This window comes from Humulus lupulus, chromosome 3, assembly GCF_963169125.1.
Source record: "Humulus lupulus chromosome 3, drHumLupu1.1, whole genome shotgun sequence".
Classification (NCBI taxonomy): domain Eukaryota; kingdom Viridiplantae; phylum Streptophyta; class Magnoliopsida; order Rosales; family Cannabaceae; genus Humulus; species Humulus lupulus.
The window spans coordinates 273173693-273197750 of NC_084795.1; the positions used below are offsets into that span (position 1 = coordinate 273173693).

The following is a 24058-nucleotide window of genomic DNA, read 5'->3' on the forward strand; positions in this document are numbered from 1 at the left end:
ACATCTTGCCCCCTCAAAAGTATTTGTTCGAGTCCTAAGAGAAGGAAACTTTTGAACTACTTTCTTCGGGAACTGTACCGTCACACACTTGAGAATGGACACGTGTCAGTTGGATATTGCTCATTTATGGTACTCGAGTACCTTAGAAACTTGCCCACGATCATCCATCTGCCACCTTTTCGGTACCATCATGTCATCGCCTCCTGACTGTTGGATTTCATGAGGATTCTGGCCAATGGCCCAGATTAATTCTCTTTTTTTTTTTTACTTTTCTCCCTTTATATATTCAAGGTCTTCTCCTTCCTCTTATTTTACACGCATCAGAAACAAAAAAAAAGAAGAAAGGACGAAACCAGTGGCCATCCCAGAAAACCTCTTTCTTGTGCATGTTCTCTCAGCCGAAAAAACAAAGGACTTCAGGTTTGTTCGAGTCCGTGAGCTCATATTTGCAGCCTCTCCTTCAGTCAGCAATTTCTCTGCAATTGCCATTATTGTGTAAGTGTCCAATCTTTGTTTTCCCTTATCCCAGTTTTTGTTCATATTGTTCTTGATATTTCTGTGAATGTACTAGTTTGTTTCTTAGTACGATACATTAGGGAATTTTTGTCCGATAGGCTCTTATGTTTTAAGTTTCCATACCGGGTTTACATCACTGGTTCATATCCAGTTTTGATGTTTGAACATGGTTCCTGTTTTCTGGGGTTTTAAAAAACGTTTCTTGTACACCAAGATATCGGGTATAAGACCTTGGCTTTGACAAATGCACGATACCCAAGGTTACCCTTTCTGGTTATCTGCCACTCTCTTTCCCCTGATTTTTGGGATTCTCAAAAAAATTGTCTACTCTCCTCCCTTTCTCGTGGAACGCACATTCTGACTCTTTAATAAGGGTCTTAGTATCGAGCTTGTTTTGTTTCTAAACTCCGAACTCGTCCTATCGAGCTCGTAATTCTTGCATGCATGGCCCTCACCATTTTTTCTTTCTCGCTAGATGTCACAGAATCTGGAAAGACGGTGGGGGTCATTGCTGGCAATCCCTTACTCGCCAAAAACCCCAAGCCCGGAGTCGCTGTTCGCTCGGAATCAACGTCGAATTCGAGAGTACGAGCTTGCACGCGAGCTGGAGGATATTCGAGCTCATTATCGCCGCCAAATTGACGAGGTCATAGAGAAGAAGAGGAGAACTCTTCGGGAGGCCCTTTACCCAGAGTCCAATTCAGGGCCTAGGCCGATTCCCCTCGACCCCGCATTAAAGGTTACCGTCGCGTATAATCCAGGAGAACTTCAATTTTCCTTTATGGGGGAGCCTTCTTCATCGCAGCCGAGGAAAGAAATCTTCGAGGCCGAGCACTATTGGAGCTCGGTTACCTCGACAAGTCAGATAACTGACATTCTGGCCCTCCATGGCCTCAGGTTGTCAGGTTCCTTGAAGTGTCGAGCTCCGACCGCTTACGAACGAAGCTGTTACGCCCCCGGGGACCGTGACAACAGGCTGAGATACGCGGCATGGAGCCAGGAACACATGAAGGCAGGAGCTCTACTGCCATTGAAGTATTTCTTCAAGGACTTCACAGAATTTGTTGGGTTGGCTCCGTTCCAGCTCAACACCAATTCTTACAGGGTTCTGTCTGCCTTGAGGTCGCTATACCACGAGCTGAAGTGGGAAGGGCCTTCACCTCAGGAGATTTTATATCTCTTTTGTCAAAAAAAGCAACCCCTCCCGAGCTCGGGGAGGAGATGGTTTTTACTACCTTTCGAGCTATCCCAAAGAGAAAAAGGTCTTTGAAGATCTTCCTAATCATCCACCTGATTTCAAAAAAGCCTTCTTCTGGATAGATGGCCTGTCCCCGTCTCGATACTACTCATTCAGGCGGATTCGTAAGTATTCCAGTTTTCTTTATCTCTGTGCTCGGGATTTTAGCTGTAAGACCCGTACTTATTTAAAATGTCTCTTGCTTTCCAGCCAATTTTCAGCGTTCTACTCCTGACGAGGCAATGAAGGGGCATAGAGAGACCCTGCTCCAACTCCTTCATGGCAGGAGGTCTCTCTTGTACCTTTTACATGAGGATAAGCTCCGAGATTGCTGACTTTTGGGAGAGGGCCAGTCCACCTTTGACTGGTCCAATAAAAAGTATGAACATTGGGAGCAGGTGCCTTTGCCCACAGGCGCCCTCCCTCCGAGGAGAGAGGTGAGGCCCCCACTTCCAGTTCGCAGAAGGAGTCCGCCATCGGCGAATGAGGCTAATGACGAAGCCTCGAGTTCAGACTCGGATGAAGGTAAAGCCATCCTTACCTCGAGGATGTGGTCCCCCACCTTACGAAAGCATAAGCCTGATAGGTTAGTTTCATGCCCGCACGATAGATACCACTTCTACATATGGAGTCGGGTAGACGCTTGTGTTCATAGGTTTGATAGTTGGCTCGGGAAGTATGACATCATGTATACTTCAGACGAGGTGTGGAACGGGATAGCTGTCCAATATGGGACCAATGATTGTAGGGACCTTTCGAGGTTGACATCCACCTATAGGGAAGGTACTCCCCCCGCCTCTTCTGAAGATGGGGGAATTTCATGGTCCCCGAGCTCTAGTTCGGGGGAGAGTTCCAGTTAGGTCTTTTCTTTACTTGGTTTTTTCTTTTTTATTTTCCAAGCTCATTATCATTATGTCTAACTTCGATTGGAACTGTGCAGGTGCCATGGATCCCGATCTCGACACTGTGCTTTTTAGTGATGAGGGAACTGGAGCTCAGAAGAGTAAGTGCCCAAGAGCCTCGCAGAGGTCCGACCGACCATCCAAGGTCCCTAGACGCCTCGAGAAGACCCCAACGGCTCAAGTTACTGCGAGCACAACCGAGGAACCGATTGCCCAGGTCGATGTGTCTGGTTCAACTACGCCCGTCTTGCTTCCTCCGACCGACACTCAAATAACAGTCGGCCAGCCCCCGAAGAAACCTTCCGTCACCAAGGTTCGACTGCTGACGGCCCGACCTCATATTGAGGAGTTCGTGCTTGACGGCGCCGCTGGGACCCAAGGGGCTGTGCTTAGCTCGGACGTCCTCTCTCGAGTGGGTCAGAGCTTTTCTGGCTTCGATGCCGACCAGTTGGACCTCGTGCACAAGGCCTCGGACTATAATACTCTTTGTGATAAGAGTATTGCACTTACTGCCACAATAGCCTTCACAACTCTCCTTTAATTGTTTGTGCCTCAGCTCGCGATCTAATTCGTTCTTTGCATTTCAGGCCCTTGTCGTTTCAGCACAGCTTAATTATAAGCTGACCAACGAGGTGCACACAAGTATGTCTCTGGCCCAAGAGTCGAGGGATCTCCAGCTTAAGATGGCTGATGAACTCAAGGACTCGAAGTACGAACTTGAGAAAGTGAAGACCCGTCTCGCGGAGCTGGAGAAGACGAAGGCCGAGCTCGAACAGGCGAAGACTCGTCTTGCCGAGCTGGAGAAGGCTAACGCTAAGGTCGATGAGGAGAAGGCTGCTACTTTCGACATCATGGAAGGCGAGAAGGCCCGCCTCCAGAACGAGTTCAAAGAGCAGAAGGAGAAGGCGGTAGACCAGGCCATGTACAAAATTTGGGTTAACAATGCCGACCTCGATACTAGCTTCCTGGGTCCTCTCGAGGCCAAATATGTAGAGCAGTGGAGTGCCCGTCTTGAGGCGAGTGAAGCTGCTCGAGAGGCTGCTCAGAAGGATAGTCATGCTATTCGTCCTGGGGGGTCTAGTGTCGTTGACGTCGGAAAAGCCAAGGGAACTGCTCCTTCTTGATTCTTACCTCGGGGCTGCGTCCCTCTATTGCTTGAAACTTTTTATTTATGCCCGTAGGGCTAATAATTTTTTTTTTATAAACTTATATATGCTTTACATTTCTTGGCTCGAAGTATTTTACATATTTTATATGAATGAGTTTTTTTATGTTTATTTCTTCATACAAACATAGTTTGGATTTTAGACTCGAAACTCGATGCACTTACGCATAGTTTGTTCGAATTATCCGCTTCCGATCTCGTTATTTATCAAGGTCGGATATTACTTTAACCATGAACTTGAAAGTACTTGTATGGTATGTAATGTGAATGGTTTAGTTATATCTTATTGCTTAGTTACTTTTTCTCATTCTCGGTTATCTCCCCGAGGTTATGAGTTCGAAACTATTTTTCTCTAAGATATTCCAGCCTCAATCTCGACTTATTTCGAAGTAGGTTTAAATTCCAACTCGTCGATTAGTTTTAGCTGGTTTGTTCCAAACCTATTAAGTTTGCACATCTGGTTAAATCCAAACGTTATTATCTTTTGATAGTTTGGTTGTCCAAACAATCTAAGCTCGTGTATCTGGTTACATCCAAATACTTTTATGTTTTTGATAATTCGGTTATGTCCAAACTATCTAAGCTCGCGTATCTGGTTACATCCAAATACTTCTATGTTTTTGATAATTCGGTTATGTCCAAACTATCTAAGCTCGCGTATCTGGTTACATCCAAATACTTTTATGTTTTTGATAATTCGGTTATGTCCAAACTATCTAAGCTCATGTATCTGGTTACATCCAAATACTTTTTGATGATTCGGTTATGTCCAAACTATCTAAGCTCGCGTATCTGGTTACATCCAAATACTTTCATGTTTATGATAATTCGGTTATGTCCAAACTATCTTAGCTCGTGTATCTGGTTACATCCAAATACTTTTTGATAATTCGGTTATGTCCAAACTATCTAAGCTCGCGTATCTGGTTATATCCAAAATAGGCATCCATGAAGGACATCAGGCCATGCCCCGCCGTGGCATCCACGAGCTGATCAATCCTTGGCAACGGAAAACAATCTTTCGGGCAAGCTTTGTTGAGATCTGAGTAGTCAATACAGGTTCGCCACGTCCCATTGGGCTTTGGGACCAACACCAGATTGGCTACCCAGTCAGGATAAAAGGCATCCCTAATGAATCGATTTGCCTTTAACCTGTCAACCTCCTCCTTTAGTGCTTTCTTTCTGTCTTCGTCCAACTGTCTTCGTGTTTGTTGCTTCGGGGGGAAGCTTTTGTCTATATTCAGTGCGTGGCTTGCTATATTCGGGCTTATCCCCACCATGTCCGAGTGCGACCACGCGAAGACATCCTGATTTTTCTTCAAAAAGCAAATTAATTGTTATTTTGTCTCATCTTGGAGGTGTTTTCCGACCTTCACCTCCTCGAATGAAAAAAGACATAAAACAAAACTACATCCTCGAATGATCGAACTCTCGACTCCTTGAATCCATTCACCATCGATACACATCCTCCAAGCGTCACGAATCTTACCGCCTCTAAGCTTATTTTCCTGCACATAAACAGAAAGGAGTGAGCCTAATGCCCAGCAAGGAAAATCTAACACATAGTCATATACATAATTTCATAAGAAAACATAAAGACTTAACATAATACATATAACATACACTTATTATAATGGCCATTATTACTTAGGGTCCCATAGACTAAACAAGCATATGCCCATGGGATTAGTGGGGTCCTACTAGCTAAGTAGGTCATATGCCCATAACCCATTTGGGGTCTTGTAAGTCATATGGGTCATATGCCCAAGCCTACAAACATACACATATACATATCATAACACTTTTAATAACATAAAACATATAGATAACATAAGCACATAACATATTGATTCTAGCCTATTTTCCTTACCAAAGTTACCGGGATTATGGACTGAGTTGGGACTTTTGGAACACTCCTAAAACCATAAGAAAGAGTGAGTCTAAAGAAAGGAGATGAAATGAAAGAGATGGAAAGACTAAACCATAAAAAAAACATACTTACCGACTTATATGCTTAAGAGCTTGGATTCCCTAACCAAAATAAGAATAAGGTTAGGGGACTGAGTAGAAGGTTTTGAGAAAGGAAATAACATAAAATACAGAAAGGAACTAGAGTTTTGGGTTTACCTCAAAGATTGCAAGATCAATCTAACCTCCACCGAAATACTATAGAACTCACTTCCCAAAGTGTTTGATAAGCTTATGATGTTTAAGCTTATAGTTTTTCCCCAAACCAAGTGTTTACACTCTCACACTCACTTAACACTAGCAGCTTCTGAACTTAGAGCAAATGGTGAATAATGGCTGGGTACTAGGTCCTATTTATAGAGTTTGGAGATGAAAAGATCTTGATTTTACTTGAATAAAAATAATGGCTTTTTAGGTGAAAATCATTTGAATAATCGTTCAGCAGGGGCTGAAGACTCGTTCAAAAGATGCTGGACTTATGAAGAAGTTTGAATGGCTGAAAGGAAAAGAATTCAAAAACAATTGAACATATGCTGAAGGAGGCGATATATCGCCCCCTGTAGGCGATATATCGCCTGGGCCAGTATGCCCGAGGCGACCGTGCATCGTTTCGTGTTTTCCGTATCTACGTGCTGCGACATATCGCCCCCTATAGCTGCGATATATCGGCACTCGCTGAATATTTAAACACGAAATTACACATTTTTAGCTAAGTTTGAATGGAGTAAACAGCCTTGACTAAGCCCTCAACGTACTCAAAGCTGCTGACTGACCCTATAACATTCAAACTTTACTCCTTATTAGATTTAATCCTCCAAAATACTTAATCCTTAATTACCATTCATAACATGTGCTTCAAATCCTATTGGTTGATGTCTAAACCTTATAATATAATAAATATGATCCTTAATATCAGTCACTTTAATCAAACCTTAGGTTATACTTAATATTCTTAAACTATAGATTAAACTTAGAAAATCTATAAGTACTACTATGAGTGTCCAAATAATCCCCAGTCTGAACCAAAAATCCATAGTAACAAAGATAATGCTATAAATACTATCATACTACTATCTATCTTAGCTAAGTAAAGTTCTTGGACTCTACATCCTTAGTGAAGGTTATTGGTTGTGTTTCAATCTTCTGGCTTTTTGGAGCCCTAGGTTCGGGTTCATAAGGAGACCCATCCCGAGTCTTCAGCTCGTTAACGTATCTCTTTTGGGCATTCCTACCCACTCCTGCGAGATGAGGCCCTCCCGAGATGGTTATTACATCCTCTCCATCTATTGGCGGGGGCCTGTCTTCTTCCCGAGCTCGGGAATTATTGTTTTGTGCCATCGGAGGCACGACTACTCTCTGGCTCACGGCCACCTGGCTAGTACTCTGGTTTTTGACATATTTCCGAAAGTAACCTCTCGAGATCAATCCTTCGATCTCGTCCTTCAGTTGTCGACATTCATCGGTTGTATGCCCGGTGTCTCTGTGAAATCAGCAATACTTACTGGAGTCCCTCTTGGATTTTTGATTTCTCATCGGGTCCGGACGCCTAAAGGGGACCTGGTTTTCATTAGCCAGATATATGTTCTCCCAAGACTCATTGAGCTCGGTGTATACTCTGTACATGGAGAAGTATCTCTCCCCTTTCTTTTTCTTTCCTCCCTCGGCTTCGGGGTTACTCCCTTCGTTCTTTTTCCTCTTGGAGGGGTTTTCCGCGACAGGCTTTGGAGCTGCTAGGTCCGCCGAGGTTGAGGCAGAGTTGATGTTTATCGTTGTATTTTTGGGCTGGGAAGTCGCATTAAGTGTCGACCTCGCCTCCTCTACATTGACAAACCTCTGCGCTTGTCTGTTAAACTCGGTTATGGACCTTACTGGTTTTCTTTGCATGTCGTCCCAAAGGGCACTTCCTGGCATTACGCCGGCTCGGACAGCCATTAGGTGCCCACTGTCATCCACGTCCCGAGCTCGGGCGACTTCCAGATTAAACCTTGTTAAGTAACTTTTTAGTGTTTCGCCCGGCTGTTGTCGAACGTTAGTTAAGGTTGATGCCTCTGGTCTGACCCCCATCATTTCTCTGAACTGCTTCTTAAAGTCTTTAGACAGCTTCTCCCAAGAAGTTATTGAGTGTCTCTTATATTTTTCGAACCAACTTTTGGCAGGTCCTGTCAATGATGCTGGAAACAACATGCATCTGAGCTCGTAACCCACGTTAATGGCTCTCATTATGGTGTTGAACGTGCTCAGATGACTGCACGGGTCGGTCTTTCCTTCAAACGTCGGGACGTGAGGGATCCGAAACCCTTGAGGAAATGGAGTATTGGAAATATGGGGAGCGAAAAATTCGAGCTCCTCGTCAGAGTCTTCATATCGATCATTCCTTTGCTCATTTTTCAAAAGCCTAAAAGCCTTTTCAAGCTGGTCGATTCTTTCTTGGACTGGGTCCGCAAGAGGCACTGTCTGGAATCGGTTGTCATCGATCATAATCCCAGGCTCGCGTCTCCGCAAGGGATCTCTACGCCTATTCAAGCGATCCCTCAGGTCCGGATTTATTGGGTCATTATTACCTCGACTTTGGTTTAGTTGCTCTCGTAGGTCGGGACGATTCCTGCGGTTTCCAATATTCTTATGACCTCGGTCATGCTTGTTAACCGACCTGGTATCTCCAGATTCATCACTGGTAAAACTCGTCGCCTGGTTATTTCATGATGGATTATTTCCATGTCGCCTCATCTCTGCCGTGCGAGACCAAGATGTTTGACTTTTTTCAGATGGGGCGCCTCTCCGCTCCTAGAAAGCCTCCTCGTTTCCTTGTCTTCCTCCCGCAAGTCTTTCGCCCTGACCTCGAACTGGTTGAGCATTCCTGCGAGGGGGCGAAGGATATCTTAGAAGTGATGGAGTAAACCGTATAGGCGACGGCGGTTGCCATCCATGTCGCGGCCTAGACGGTCCAGAATTTGCCTGAGATGGGTCGGTCGCATTTGGTGCGCTCCCAGGTATCTGAGTCCAAGCCTCTGCAGGGGTTCGGTTGTTCTCAGTTCCTGCAGGTACTTCCACAGGCGGGTTAGCCGGGGCCCGAGCCCGAGTACTCCTCTGAGCCCTAGGTGGAGCGGATGGCTCTGCTGGTGCCGGAGGTTGAGCCGGCCTTCTTGTGGCAGCATCTTTTCGTGGACGCCCACGGGGTCTACGGGGAGGAACGTGTACGTCCCTCGGAGGAGGGGCCGGGTTTTCACGCGGAAGCGGGGGCTGAGCCGCCTTGCCAACTCCTCATTCCGTTTGTTGGCCTCTGCCAACTGCTGTTTCAACTGCGGGTTTTCAAGTTCCACAATGGGAACATACCGTTCAGGATTGTAATACATATCCTCATCCCTTGGTGGAGCAGGTGGTCCCCGGGAATCGGAAGATCCACTTCTTTCTTCGACATTTGGGTTCTCCATTGGCTGTTTCCCAGGACTTCTTGGATAATTCTCTTCAGGTGTATTCTGATTATTAGTGGCCATGAATTACTCAGGGATGAATGCTTAAGGCTCTCAACGAGAGCACCAAACTATTGACGCCGTTTTTCGTCAACAGTGAAAGAAGAGCACATAAACAATAAACAGTGATGGCCAATATAAATATGATAATACAAAACACGATTTTTACGTGGTTCAGCAGTTAAATCTGCCTAGTCCACGAGTCTTTGTTATTAAACTCAAGATGATCTCTGAAAATTCTTCAAGCATGAATTCTTCAGAGATTTCTCCCAAGATCCAGAATATCGGTCCTTTACAATGGTGCATGATTTCTCTATTTATAGAGAAAAATGCAGAATACTATCCCACATATTTTGGGTAGTTACTCTTTATTTGTAAATAAATCAAATGGATTTAAATGCCCATAATTCGATATAAAAGGAAACGTTCCCTGAAGACCAGGGAGCATATAACTAATCAAATAATATCCCATGATTTTAGGGGATTTACATTAATAAATGTTGACCATGTCTCTTATGGACAACACTTGAAGATGTTCAAGGTTATTATCATATATCTCCAAGGCCTTATTCTCCCAGGTCTCTCATTAACTTTCGAGCTAATGACATCTCCCGAGGTCACATGGCTTTCGAGATCGTACTCGCATCAGGCTCGGAACCCCTGATACGAGGTTATCCCTGAGGATAGATGCATCTCAGGTGCTACCCTTCGAGATCATGTGGATTTCGAGGCCACCATATTCGAAGTCGTCTCAGCTTTGCAGGCTCGACGTCTAGCCTTGAAACATACTTCAGACTTTACTAGTTCATTCGCTGCGAATCCAGCTTTCGAGGTCACATTTAACATGGCTCGAAATCTGGGTATAACAAACACTATTCACATATCACTTTCTACACACATTCACAATAAATTTTTCTAAACACGTATTAGTAAACATTCACAATTTATTTTTTCTAAATAAATAATAATAACACTAATATTACCTAAAAGCATATTAACACTAATAATTCTAATATTTCAAACATTTCAAATATAAATATATTTTTTGTTAACTAAATTAAATTAATTAAAACAACATAATAAAATATATATATATCTTGTTGCCTTTCTCCTTCAATTTTCTCATTCTCCTTCAATTTTCTCCTTCTCCTTCAATTTTTCCTTTCTCCGCCAATCTCTACAAACAAACACAATATAATAATTACTAAAATATAAACATATATAATAAAATTAAATAAAAAAAACTAAAATATATATACTTACTGTGTTGGAGCCGTATCCGGTGGTGGTGGTGGAGGCGGTTGATGCTACCTCGCAGTGGTGATGGTAGGGGCTCGCCGAGAGAGAGAAAGAGATTGGAGAGAGTGAGGGAGAAGAGAGAGGGAGAAGAGAGAGAGAGAGATCATCACAGAGAGAGAGAGAGGATATCGAAGAATGGGGTGGCGTAGGTATTTTTGGGTTTTCCGGGACGAAATGAAAATGAAGCAGATGATGTTTCGAGTATATAGACTTTTTAGGGGCGACGCGTCGTTCCTAATAATTAAACGGATTGTGTTGGAAAAAATTTCCCAAAAGAAGACTGCGAACATTTCCCCTCCCATCGATGGTCAAAATTCGTCCATTATCAAGGGTCGCCCCTTATATTGTTTTCCAATATTAGAGGCGACTGAGAACTTGTCGCCTCTAATAATGATATTAGGGGTCACTCACTCTAATATTGTCACCCCTAAAGCTAGTTTTCTTGTAGTGTATATCAAAAGGTAACCAGTTGGTATCTTAAATGATTGTAAAAGTAACAAAATGTAGCTTTTATAAAAGTAACAATGTAGTATACTATTACACCCAAATTTCGAGATTAAATAGATAGCCTCGAAATGTAGGCTCGAAAAGTGTGAGCTAAAAAATAACAAGTGTTAGCAATACACTTGTATAATTTGACATACGATTCCAGATCTGTTGTAATGCCCCAAAATCCCTAATGAGGTTTAATGGTTGGATTAGTTGGCTGGGAGGGCCATAATTGATTTATTATGCTATTAAATGATTATATGCATGTTTATGTGAATTATATTATTATATGATGTTAAATGCATGCATGTGGGTCCACATTTCTTGATAGGTGCATTTTGGTAATTTGGCCCGTTGAGGGAGTAATTGTGTATTTGCATGCATGTTCGTGAATTATTGATGAGGCCACATTATAATGTGGATTTCTTCAAGCTATTCGACATGAGACGATCTTTTAATGCATGTTAGTGGTTTGGTCATAACGGGGTTGATTTCGGGGCTCGGGGTGAGTCTCGGGGTAATTTGATTATTAGAACATTACCAGGTTTTAAAGGGTAATGGGATATGATTTATTAGTATTTGAGAATATTGGGAATAACAGGAATTGGAGAGTGTTAATTAAGAGTACTGAGATAAGGGAAAAAGGACGGTTTTACCCTTGGAAGCCTTTAAAGGACTTTAAATGACCTAGGGGCAATATTGTATTTTTACCTAAGGGGATATATGTGAACTAAGATGGCTGTAGAAACTTGCAAAAACAAAGCATAGTTCTTCTTCTCCCGTTCAACATTTTTCTTCCTTTTCTCTTTGATTTTTTGAGCTTCCTTTGAGGAATCAAGCTATGGAAGTGATTCTTGAGGGCTTAGGGTTGTGTTCCACCATTGAAGAGGGTTTCATACTGAGCTTGAGGTAAGTTTCTAGCCATTAAAACTCTGGTTCTTGCCCTTTTTTCCTTTTAGTTTTCAACTGGATTTTTAAGGTTGATTATGAGAATTGATGGGAGTTTTTTGCTATGATTGATTGGGTTATGATGCCTAGGACTTGTATATATGGTTTTGGGGTTCTTTTGTGAGTTTGGGTGAAGTTTAGAATCAATTCATGAAGGTTGGAAATGGAGAAATCGAAGGAGGGAAACCCAGGGGTGATCAGCCTGGTCCTAGCGCTACAACGCCCAAGGGAGGACGCTACAACGCTAGCCAGGGCCATTCAACCATGCTTGTAGCGCTGGGGCGCTAGGGGGGCAATGCTACCCTGCTTTTCTTTATTCCTATTTTGAGCAATTTTGAGGGTTTTTGGCTCGGGGTTTCAATTCCTAAGGCTCGGGATCGAATCTACTCACCGTTTGGGTACGATTTGAGGTCCCGGGAGTGAGGTTTAGGTCAAGAACCTTTTATTTTTCATTTTCATTGATGGGAGTTTTATTTGGTTATGACTAGGTGACCACTAACGAATCAAAGGAATCGATCATTCTCAAGGGTCGTTCTTGTATTATTTCTCGCTCAAACCAGAGGTAAGAAAACTGCACCCCATATGTGACATGTTATTAATGAGGCATGTTGAGTGTTTAAATGTGGACTTTGATTGTATATTAAATGCTTAAAAAATCTTGCTTACTTGTGAATGGCACTGACTCATTAGTCAGAATCGGCAATGGTGTCAGTATTAACTGTGAAGCTGTGACTCATTAGTCAAGTTCGGCAGTAGTACTGAGCACTGGTCGTATGGTATTGACTTATGAGTCAAGAACAGTATTAACGTGTTTAACGCAAGCCAAAAAGATTAGATCTAATCGACATAAGCATTATCGTCCTGAGCATGAAATGCTTGACCGACCTTAAGTTTGATAAAAAACAAAAGCGCTTGTCTAGCCTAATGTCTAGTCACTTAGAGCCAGGGCCAGAAGGCCCAGGTGACTGCATCATCACATGGCTAAGGGTACGGAGCCCAAGTTAGTGACTCACTCATCAGTCACTCATCTGGTTTAAGTTAGTGACTTACTCATCAGTCACTCATCTGGTTTAAGTAGTGACTTACTCATTAGTCACTCATCTGATTAGGGCTACACGCCCCATCATGATTATCAGAATCTCGATAATATCTTATTAGGGCTACAAGCCCCAACTGGGTTACTAGAATCTTGAAGTGATATTCACTCATCTATTTAGGGCTATAAGCTTTGTATGATTATCACGATCATCATTTGATATTGTATACATGGAGTAATGAGTTTTTTTGCTGAGCCTTGGCTCATGGGTGCTATGTGGTGCAAGTAAAGGGAAAGAAAAGCTCACCCAGCCTTGAGTGGAGAGCTTAGGTGGCGATGTGTACATATGCGGCCGCTTGACCACCACGGCCAAGGTGTTTCTCAGAGGATCTAAGGGTTAACCCTATTTTTGCCGCTTAGGTCGGCGGGTTGTAATTTTTACACTGTAATGACCGTTTTGGATTATAAATAAGTGGTAAACGCTTTTATGGGCCCATGTACAGTTTTATGTTTTAAATAAAATATATCATTTCCTTTTGATCGAGTTTTCACGTTAGTCTATTAATAACATCTAGATGCACGTTTATAACCAAATGACTTGATTAGCGAGTTAAGAACGGTTCAAAGTTCACGGTAACGGTCTTGGAGTAACCAGGGCGTTACATCTGTTATCAGGGTTCAGGCATGAGTTGTAGGCTCGAAGATACCAACCTTCTCCAAAGAATGAGTTCGACCGAGTTAATAAATGACAAGGAGGCAACAACTGGAATGATGAGCTCAAAGCTTGGCTAATCTCGAAAGCGCATCAAGACAACGATCGAGCTCAATGACGCACTTACCACATGGAATAGTTGTTAGGAAATCCCTATTTTGTAGGGAATCGTTATCATCGAATATTAAATCTCCATTTTTATGGGATATTGCTTAATTAGCGCATTTAATTAATATTATTAATGTGGATATTTTAAATTTGAATATTTGATTGTAACTTCCCTAAATTGGGGGAAAGATATTCCTATAACTAGGTCTATAAATAGCTTGGAATGGATCATTTGTATTCACACACAAATTGTACTGAAGAAACTCTGCCAAATTGATTTCATTCGAAGCTTTGAGAGAGTATTGATAATAACAATGACTCGTGGACGTAGACAAATTTTAACTGTTGAACCACGCAAAAATATATGTTTTTTTTCTATTCTTTCTATATTATTGTTTAGTGTTATTCATAATTAAGTTGACGAAAAATGGCATCAACAATTTGGTGCTTCCATTGAGAGCGTTAAGCAAATCTATGTATTGTTTAATTAGAACCTCTTGCACAACATCAATGGCCGCCTTGAACATCCTCGGAACTGGTGGGTGACCATTACCCCAAATCCTTGAGGAGCGTACTCTTCAGGCTGAGAACCATCAACAGAGGCCTGGGAAGCAGCCCATGGTAGATCAGAGCCCCGATGAGGGGAGTGTGTCATCGGCCTCTAGGGGTAGTTGTTCAAACCCCCAGGCCTGATGAAGAATTGCATTATAATCTTGAAAGGATACATACCTATCGTTGAATTGGAGAATCATAGATTGCGTAAGCAGCTGGCCGAGGCTACACGACGAAATAAAGAGTTGGCTAGGCAAGCTGTCGAACTACAAGCACCGCCTCGAATGACCAAAGGACGACCCCGAGGGAGTACAGCTGCCAGGATGGCCAAGCAAAGGGCCCAACAGCCTCAACCAAGGCTCAAGACAAACACTGGCAACGGTCGACCTGGAGAGAATGCTCAAAATCCTACTATGAACAATCCTACATGAAATTCCCCTGCATGAACTGGGAATATCACAGTTCCTTCGATAGCTCAAAATGATAACATTGAACCTGTCAAGAACAACCCGGAGCCTATCCAAGCCAATTCTGGAACTTCCAAACCAAACAACGAGAGGCTACTGCTTAGGCCAATATGGATTCCACCTTCTCCAATAAGACATCCCTCTCCAGCTCAAGAGGCACCCCAGCCAGCTCCCAATGGGAATCGGGTAGGGGATTGGGCACCCCAGAGACCCTTATGGAGTGGGAGTCGAGACAAAATCCATAGGGCTTGACTTGAGAAAGAGAGTGAATGTGAGGCCCCGCAAGAGGCTCATCGAGGACATATGGCACCTCAACCATTGGGAAGTCATATGTTGAGGTCACAAACAACTGGGCTAGGGTGCAAGCAGAGAACCAGCCTCGTAACAATTAAGCCATGCAACAACAACAACCAGAGCGGAATGTCAGCTTCCTTATTGGAAGTCTGGACCTTAGCTGGTCAGTGAGTGTGTATAACACTGATCCTAGGAATAATGAGAATTACGAGAATGACTATCCTGATCTTCAAGATCATCTGAATAAGAATCGGGGGCAGACTAACTTGCCAAACCTAGACTTACGAACACATTTAAATAACCGAATAGAGCCTTTGCAGCCCGTACATGGGAATCAGTATAACACTGTACTGGGACAAGGAGCTGGAGTTTTTACGAACAATAACCAGCTACCACAAATGCAAGCTCCTCCTCCGGTGGATTTGGTCCAAGAAAGGATTAACCAGCTTGAAAAAGCATTCAGGCTTCTTCAAGAAGAAAAAAATAAGGACAAGGGTTACACTCTGACGAGAAGCTCGAGCCATTTGCTCCCCACATCTCAAATACCCCATTTTGTCATGGATTTAAGATACCCCATGTGGCACCCTATGATGGGACTTCTGACCCATCTAGCCACATAAGTATGTTTAACACGGTAATGCGAGCCAACAATATAACTCCCTGGTTACTCCAGGACCGTTACTGTGGACTTTGAACAATGCTTAACTCGCTAAACGAGTCATTTAGTTATAAACGTGCATCTAGGTGTCATTAATAGGCCAAGGTGAAAAATCTTGGTCAAAAGGAATGGATATATTTTATTTAAAACATTAAACTGTACATGGGCCCATAAAAGTGTTTACAAAGTTATTTACAACTCAAAATGGTCATTACAGTATAAGAATTACAACGTGCCGACCTAAGCGGCAAAAATAGGGTTAACCCCTAGTTCCTCTGAGAATCACATTGGTCGTTGTAGTCAAGCGGCCGCATATGTACACATCACCACCTAAGCTCTCCACCCAAGGCTGGGTGAGTTTTTATTTCCCTTTACCTGCACCGCATAGCACCCGTGAGCCAAGGCTCAGCAAGAAAACTTATTACTACATGTATGTAATATCAATAAATGATTCTAGTAATCATTGTGGGGCTTGCAGCCCTAATCAGATAGGTGACTAATGAGTCACTCTCTGAATAGATGACTAATAAGTCTATCTCTGGATAGATGACTAATAAGTCACTCTCTGAATAGATGACTAATAAGTCTATCTCTGGATAGATGACTAATAAGTCACTCTCTGAATAGATGACTAATAAGTCTATCTCAAGGGATCCACTCCCTAAGCCATGTGACGTTCAGTCACCTGAGCCTTTTGGCCCTAGCTTTAAGTAACTAGCCTTTAGACTAGACAAGCGCTTTAGTTTTCTTTGACCTTTTGGTCGGTCAAGCATTTAATGCTCATGTTGATTAGATCTAATCATTTCGGCCTGTATTAAATATATTAATGTCGTTCTTGACTCTTAAGCCAATACGATACGACCAGTGCTCAGTACCACCGCTGATCTTGACTAATAAGTCACAACTTCACGATCAATACTAAACACCAATATTGTTTCCTGATTAATAAGGCAGTGCCATTCATAAGTAAGCAAAGCTGCTATGCATTTGCAATGCAATCAATGTCCATATATAGAGCACTCAACATGCCTCATCAATAACCATGCATGTCACATACTGGGTGCAGTATTCTTACCTTAGGTTCGAGCGTGAAATAATAAAAGAACGACCCTTGAGAATGATCGGTCCTTAAGTCCCTTGGCGATCACCTAGTCATAACCAAATATGAAATCTCATTAATAAAAATAAATAATAAGAGGTTCATGGTCTAAACCTCGCTCCTGGGATCTCGAATCGTACTAAAATGGTTAGTAGATTCGATCCCGAGCCTTAGGAAATGAAAACATGCGCTTAAACCTCATGAAAAACCCATCCTGGCACAAAAGGGAGGGTCAGGCTGTGACTTGACCCAGTGGGTCACGGCGCGCCCCCAAGACAGAGAGCCTTTGTCTGGGGTACCAGGGGTGGGTCGCGACTTGACCTAGTTGGTAGCGGCGCACCTGCTAGACAGAGCCCAGGGGAGGCTCTGGAATGGGTTTAAGTCGCGACTTGCATGAACTCGGTTGCGACTTGACCCTGCAAACCCATTGCCCCTGCCTTTCTCTCAATTTAAACTCAGCCCAAACCTTCATCAAATAAATCCCAAAATCACAACCAATCATTATCACAACATTACCAACATTCAACCAACAAAACCTAAGCCTTGAAACACTTAAAACCTCACCAAATACCCAATTCTACAATCAAAATTCAAAGCTTAAACTTAACCTTAAAACATAGCAAAAACCTTAAACTTCAGCTGAAAACCTTACCTTAAACACAGAATTGAACCCTTTCCAATGGCTGAACACAACCCTAAGTTCACAAGCCTTGATTCCCAAGCTTAAATCCTTAAGTTTGCTCGAAAATCTCAACCCGAGAGAAAGAGAGAGAAAGATGATCGTGAGAGAGAAAAACAAGCTACTCTGTTTTTGTCTTAAACCTACTTCCTTCTACAACTTACTTAACTTAAGCATATCCCATGGTCAAAAGACCAAAATGCCCCTAGGGTCAATTAATTCCTTAACAGCCACCCAAGGGCAAAATAGTCATCTCCCGTCTATCCCGTTAATCATAATTAACGTCCTCCAATTCTCGTTATTCCCAATATTCTCAAATAATAATTAAATCATACCCCATTGCCCATTCATTCCCGGTAATGTACTAAGTATCAAATTACCCCCAGACTTACCCCGAGCTTGGAAATTATTCTTGTTATGACAAAACCGCTAACTTGCGTTCTAGGACCGTCTCATGCCGAATAGCTCGAACATAACCACATAATAATGTGGTCTCATCCATAAATCACAAACATGCATATAAATATACCGATATGCTCTTAACAGATCAAAATTATGAAAAAGCTCTTATAATAAGAAGTGGACCCACAGGCATGAAATTCTCATCATATCATCATATAATCATGCATTTAATCACATAATTGCATAACAAATCAATTATGGCCCTCTTGCCCCCCTAATCCGGGCATTAAGCCACATTAGGGAATTTGGGACATTACAATTATCCCCTCCTTATAGAAATTTCATCCTCGAAATTTACCTGAACAGCTCTGGATACTGACTCTACATATCTGACTCCAGCTCCCAGGTCGCTTCCTCGAGCTTATTGTTCCTCCATAATACCTTAACCAAAGGTATAGTTTTATTCCTCACGACCTTGTCCTTTCTGTCTAGTATCTGGATTTCTTATTCCTCGTAGGAGAGATATGCCTCAAGCTCCAGATCCTCGTAACTCAATACTATAATATATCATTGTAATCTGCAATCACAGTAGAATTAAGAAATATTGAAAATTAGTTAGAAATCATAAGTGGATGGTTGATGAAACTAAAACCCTAACTTTTACATCCATTGAATTAAATCATATTTTTATCTCTGAATTGCTCTAGTGATTAATTGTTTTCTTTAATTTTAGTAGTAATTATTTAATTCATAATTCTAAAATTATCATTTAAATAAATTAGAGTCAGGAGTTAATTATTGGTAATTAATATCAATCCTTGTAGGAACGATACTCTACTTATTATTATATTACTTATTAGCGATACGTACACTTGCGTGTTAAATTTTCGCAGATCAAGTTTTTGGCGCCGTTGCCGGTGACTTAAATTCCAATATCACAGTTAATTGTTATTTGTTCTAATTTGGTTATTTTATTTTATTTTATTTCTGCTTAACATTTATTTGAATCAAGGTTCGATTGTGTTTCAGGACTTGTTGGTATATGCGAAGCAATAGACCAAAAGGAGATTATACTAATCGATCTGGAAATTGAAAGAATGTGTAGACAGAACTGAAAAACAAAGAGGATATTGGAGTTTACCATGGCTGAAAATTTGGGAAACGGTGCCAATAATGTTCAAGGGGCTGCAGAGGTTCCAAAGGAACAAGGACCAAAGACTTTGAGAGACTATGTACTTCCTACTGTTACAGGAGTGCATTCATGCATTAGACCTCCAACCATTATTGCAAACAATTTTGAGATTAAGCCTGCAATTCTCCAAATGCTCCAAACAACTGTTCAGTTTGGAGGTATGCCAATGGAGGACCCCAATTTACACATAGCTAATTTTCTGGAGTTATGTGCTACGATCAAGATGAATGATGGACCTAAAATGGGTATGTTTTAAAAATTTATACTCGCAAGCGCACGAATCGTATATGGAATATAGTGTTCATGTAAGCATGAGATCGAACTCAAAGGAGTTGTCTAAAATAAAAAAGAAAACTATTTTAAATCAAAAGTAATAAATTCTAACCTAGCTCCAAAGATTGATGAGTTTTAATGCTATGAAAATAAAATAAAAGTTGAAAAATAAAGCTATTTAAGAGAATAAAGATAAACCAATAATGATTTGAAAATAAGTGTTAAAAGAAAAGATTAATAAGATACTAGAATCCACAAAATGTAAGTTTAATAATATTTATTAGTATATTGATTCCCAAATTTTAGTGATAGTTAAAATAATTCAAACTATCATTTTCCAAATAGATTTATAATTTTAAGCACAAATTACTTCTAAAAAGATAGGATTTTTCTTCACTTTTCAAAAATTATAATTTCAAAGTATTTAATGTGAATCAACCTAATGAAACAATAAAAAATCAAATAACATTATTTGTAAGGCAAACCATAATATATTTGTTCTAAGCATGAATGTGTACAATTTAATGACACATCTTACACAAAGAATATTATGTTTTTTGCAAAATGAAGAACAAAGTGCATATTATCTAACAATCCAAAATATGAGATATTAAAGATGAAAGACATATATGAAGAAGAAAAATCCATAAACTTTGTTGCATTACAAGGGAAATCAACATACAACATACATATTATCTAGTTACAAGTTGCTTCATCATGATCTTGATAATCTTATGAAAAATATTAGAAGCACATAAATAGAGTAGAAATTGCAAAATAAATGACATACATACTTGAAAATGCTCTTGAAAAACCCAAAATGGAAGAGAGAATGGTAGAAAGAAGATGGTAACCAAAAATTAAGCACCCTAAAATGGTCTTGAAATTCCATATTTATAGCCAAAATGAGATTATTAAAATAATCAACTTAAATTAATTAAATTGATTAACTTAATTAAATAAAATAAATATGGTATGTAGAGGTAAATTATAAGGTGTAATGATGATGTTGTGGTGAAAATGTGGCAGGAAGGAGGTGGTTGGTTGTTTAATGGGTGGAATTGGCCATGGGAGCAGCGGATGGGTTTTGGGCCAAGTGAAGAGGCTGCTGGCCCAAGGGACCAGGCGGGTGGAGTGCCAGGAAGGCTGGCGTATGGCTTTAGCTGGGCAGGAGGTTTCGGCTAGAGGCAACTTTGGTGGCATCAGCTGAAGGAAATGCTAAACGTGGGGCAGGCGTAGGGTACATCAAGCTTTTGATGGGGGCAGGATTGGGCCAGGCATGAAGGCTGGCGTTGGGGAGCTGCTAAAGTGGGCCTGGGTCGTGGAATTGGGCCTGGGGAGCTGAAGCTAATTTCCTTTGTTTTTTTCACAAAAATGCCACTTTTTTCATCATTCTCCTTCCTTTTCAAGAGCCCAAAAACAACATTGTTTCCTACAAAATAATCATAAACTAAATTAAAATTTAATATTTTCACTAATAAAATATATCATATAACTTCCATGAAAATATTAATTAAAATTTAATTTACATAACATTTAATTCCAATAAAATCATATTTTTAGCATTCAAACTAACAATACTAATTTTAAATAATTAAATTACAACATTTTACAACAAAATAACTATAAAATACACAAAAATCTATAAAATTAAAATAAACCTAATAAATTCAAAAGTACTTAAAAACTTAATAAATTACTTAAAAACTCAAGAATTAAGCAAGAACTATCACATAAAAAGTGGTAAAATAACTCTATTTTGTAGAGTTATCAATGAATGGGGTGAGTGATGGTGCTATAAGATTGAGGTTATTCCCATTTTCACTAAGGGATAGGGCGAAGATTTGGTTGATATCCTTACAGGAAAATTCTATCACTACATGGGAGGAGTTAGCTCAGAAGTTCCTTGCCAAGTTCTTTCCTCCAGTGAAGGCTGCAAAACTAAGGGGAGAGATCAATAATTTTTATCAGATGAAAGGAGAGTCACTGTATGATTCTTCAGTGTGATTTAAGGAGTTGTTAAGGAAGTGTCCACACCATGGTATAGAAAAGTGGATGTTGGTGCATAATTTTTACAGTGGGTTGAATGGAACAACTAGAACAATTATAGATGTTGCGGCGGGAGGTGCTTTTATGAGTAAGAGTGCTAATGAGGCGTATGAGTTATTAAAGGAGATGGCGATGAATAATTATCAATGGCCAACTGAAAGGGGACAACCAAAGAAGGTGGCTGGAATGATGGAATTAGATGCTATATCCATGCTTACAGCTCAAGTAGCAGCCTTGACAAAGCAACTACAAAACACTAGACTCCCATCTCAAGTTATGCAAGTTCAAAACCTCTGTGAATTGTGTGGTACAACCCATCCATCCAACCAATGCCCTGCTCTAGATATGAATAACATGCCCATGGAAGAAGTACAAGCTATAGGGAATTACCAAAGACAACCCAATAATCCCAATTCAATGACCTACAACCCAGGTTGGAAGAAACATCCTAATTTTTCCTGGTCCAATAATCAAAATACTCTACAATCATACCCTCCACCTCAGCCACAATATCAACCTGCCCAAAATAGACCGCCATATCCAGTACAACATGCACACCAACACCTTCCACCTGGATATTATCAACCACAAAATAGACAACAACAAATGCCAATGAAACCAACTGAACCTCAACCTGATGTACTTAACCAATTTATGACTGAAACCAGGGCGTCCATAAGGAGTCTAGAGACTCAAATAGGGCAGTTGGATACTTTAATGTCTAATAGAGCTCAAGGAAATTTTCCTAGCTCTACAGAAGTCTATCCTAAAGAGCAGTGTAATGCAATATCCTTGAGGAGTGGAACTAAGTATGAGGGGCCTACAGTAGAAAATAAGGGCAAGAAGATAAAGGATCAACATGTCACTAGTCCAGCACAAGAGGAGGTTACTGAAGACCTTCTAAAGAAAGAGAAGTCTAATGAAGAAAATGTTACTGAAGACCTTAACAAGAAAGAAGTGGTACGACCAGTGAGCATTGACCATCATGTTAAAATTCCATATCCACAAAGGCTTCGCAAGCATAATCTGGATAAGCAGTTTGCAAAGTATTTAGAGATGTTCAAGAAGCTACATATTAATATACCATTCGTAGAAGCATTAGAACAGATGCCTAGCTATGTGAAGTTTATGAAAGAAATCTTGTCCAGAAAGAGGCATTAGAGGATTATGAGACGGTTGCACTAACTGAAGAGTGCAGCGCAATACTGCAGAAGAAACTACCTCCAAAGCTTAAAGATCCTGGTAGTTTCAATATCCCATGTTCTATAGGGGGTTTAGTAGGAATAAAGGCTTTGTGTGATTTAGGGGCCAGTGTGAATTTAATGCCTCTATCAATCTTTCAGAAGCTGAATTTGGGAGAAGCTCGGCTGACTAAGGTATCTTTCCAGATGGCAGATAGATCAGTTAATCACCCTCATGGGGTGATTGAGGATGTATTGGTAAAAGTGGGTAAATTCATCTTTCCTGCGGACTTTATTGTATTAGATATGGAGGAAGATAAAAATATTCCAATAATACTTGGAAGACCATTCTTGGCGACTAGTAGGACTTTAATTGATGTACAAAAGGGTGAGTTAAAGATGCGAGTGCAAAAAGAAGAAGTTATATTTAAAGTTTTTGCAGCAATAGAAATTCCAACTTGTTGTAGAGTTGAAGTGGTAAACCAAGAAGGGAATAAGTTGGAAGTCTCTAAGAAAAGCTCCATAGGAAAAACCGGTATGAGAAATGGATGAAACCAAAAAGAAAAGTACTTTAATGAAAGACTTCAAATGTTATATGAGCGAGGGAAAGTTTCGAAAATTTCTAAGCATAAGACGCAAGGGCCAACTCATGCTACTGTGGCTCTAAAGGATGTGAGGGGAGGACTTGATCCGAGTTGAGTATAAAAGAAAAGAAGTGTCCGGCTAAATGACGTTGACGACAACGCATTTGAGAGGCATCTCATTATTTTTTCTTCTCATTTTTTTTTAAGTTTTAAAGTTTATGAACAATTTTAGTTTTTTTTTTAGTTTGCGTTTGACATTTTATTTTTAGTATTTTTGAATGTAATAGAACCGTGGAAATCGTGAAAACTATTGAAAAAAAATGAATATGTTGAAGACTGAGGAGAGGGCCACGACGCATGGGTTAAGGGCCGCGGCGCATGGGTGAAGGGTCGCAGCGCTACATCGGGTTCTCCGAAAGAAAGAAAAAAAGAAAAGAAAAAAAATAATAAATAAAATAAAAAATTTGTAAAGATACGGGTCGTGGAGCTTGAAAGAGCACGCCGCGACGCTTATGGGATCCGAGGGATTAAGAGGGTCTGCCTTCTTCTATTTTTGGTCACCTCTTTCATTATGATTTTTTTTTTCAAGTTTTCTCTCTAAATTTTCTCTCCTTCAACCCAGAAATTTTCTCACCAAATTCCTCCTTACACTTTGAATCTTTAAATCTCTTCCCCCAAACATATCTTTTTCACTCAAATTCCCTATTTTGCTATACAAATCCCTAATTCCCAAAACTTTCAAACCCTTGTTTTTCTAATTTTATCTATTGGAGTCCAA

The 24058-nt window shown here is 40.8% G+C and overlaps 1 non-coding gene across 1 annotated transcript; it reads right to left on the reverse strand.

Annotated features, from left to right (window-relative positions):
* Window positions 1–21404: 21404 nt before the first annotated feature.
* Window positions 21405–21511, reverse strand: LOC133828341 (small nucleolar RNA R71). The gene has a single exon (XR_009890966.1). It is a non-coding gene; the product is annotated as a small nucleolar RNA R71 (small nucleolar RNA).
* Window positions 21512–24058: the final 2547 nt, after the last annotated feature.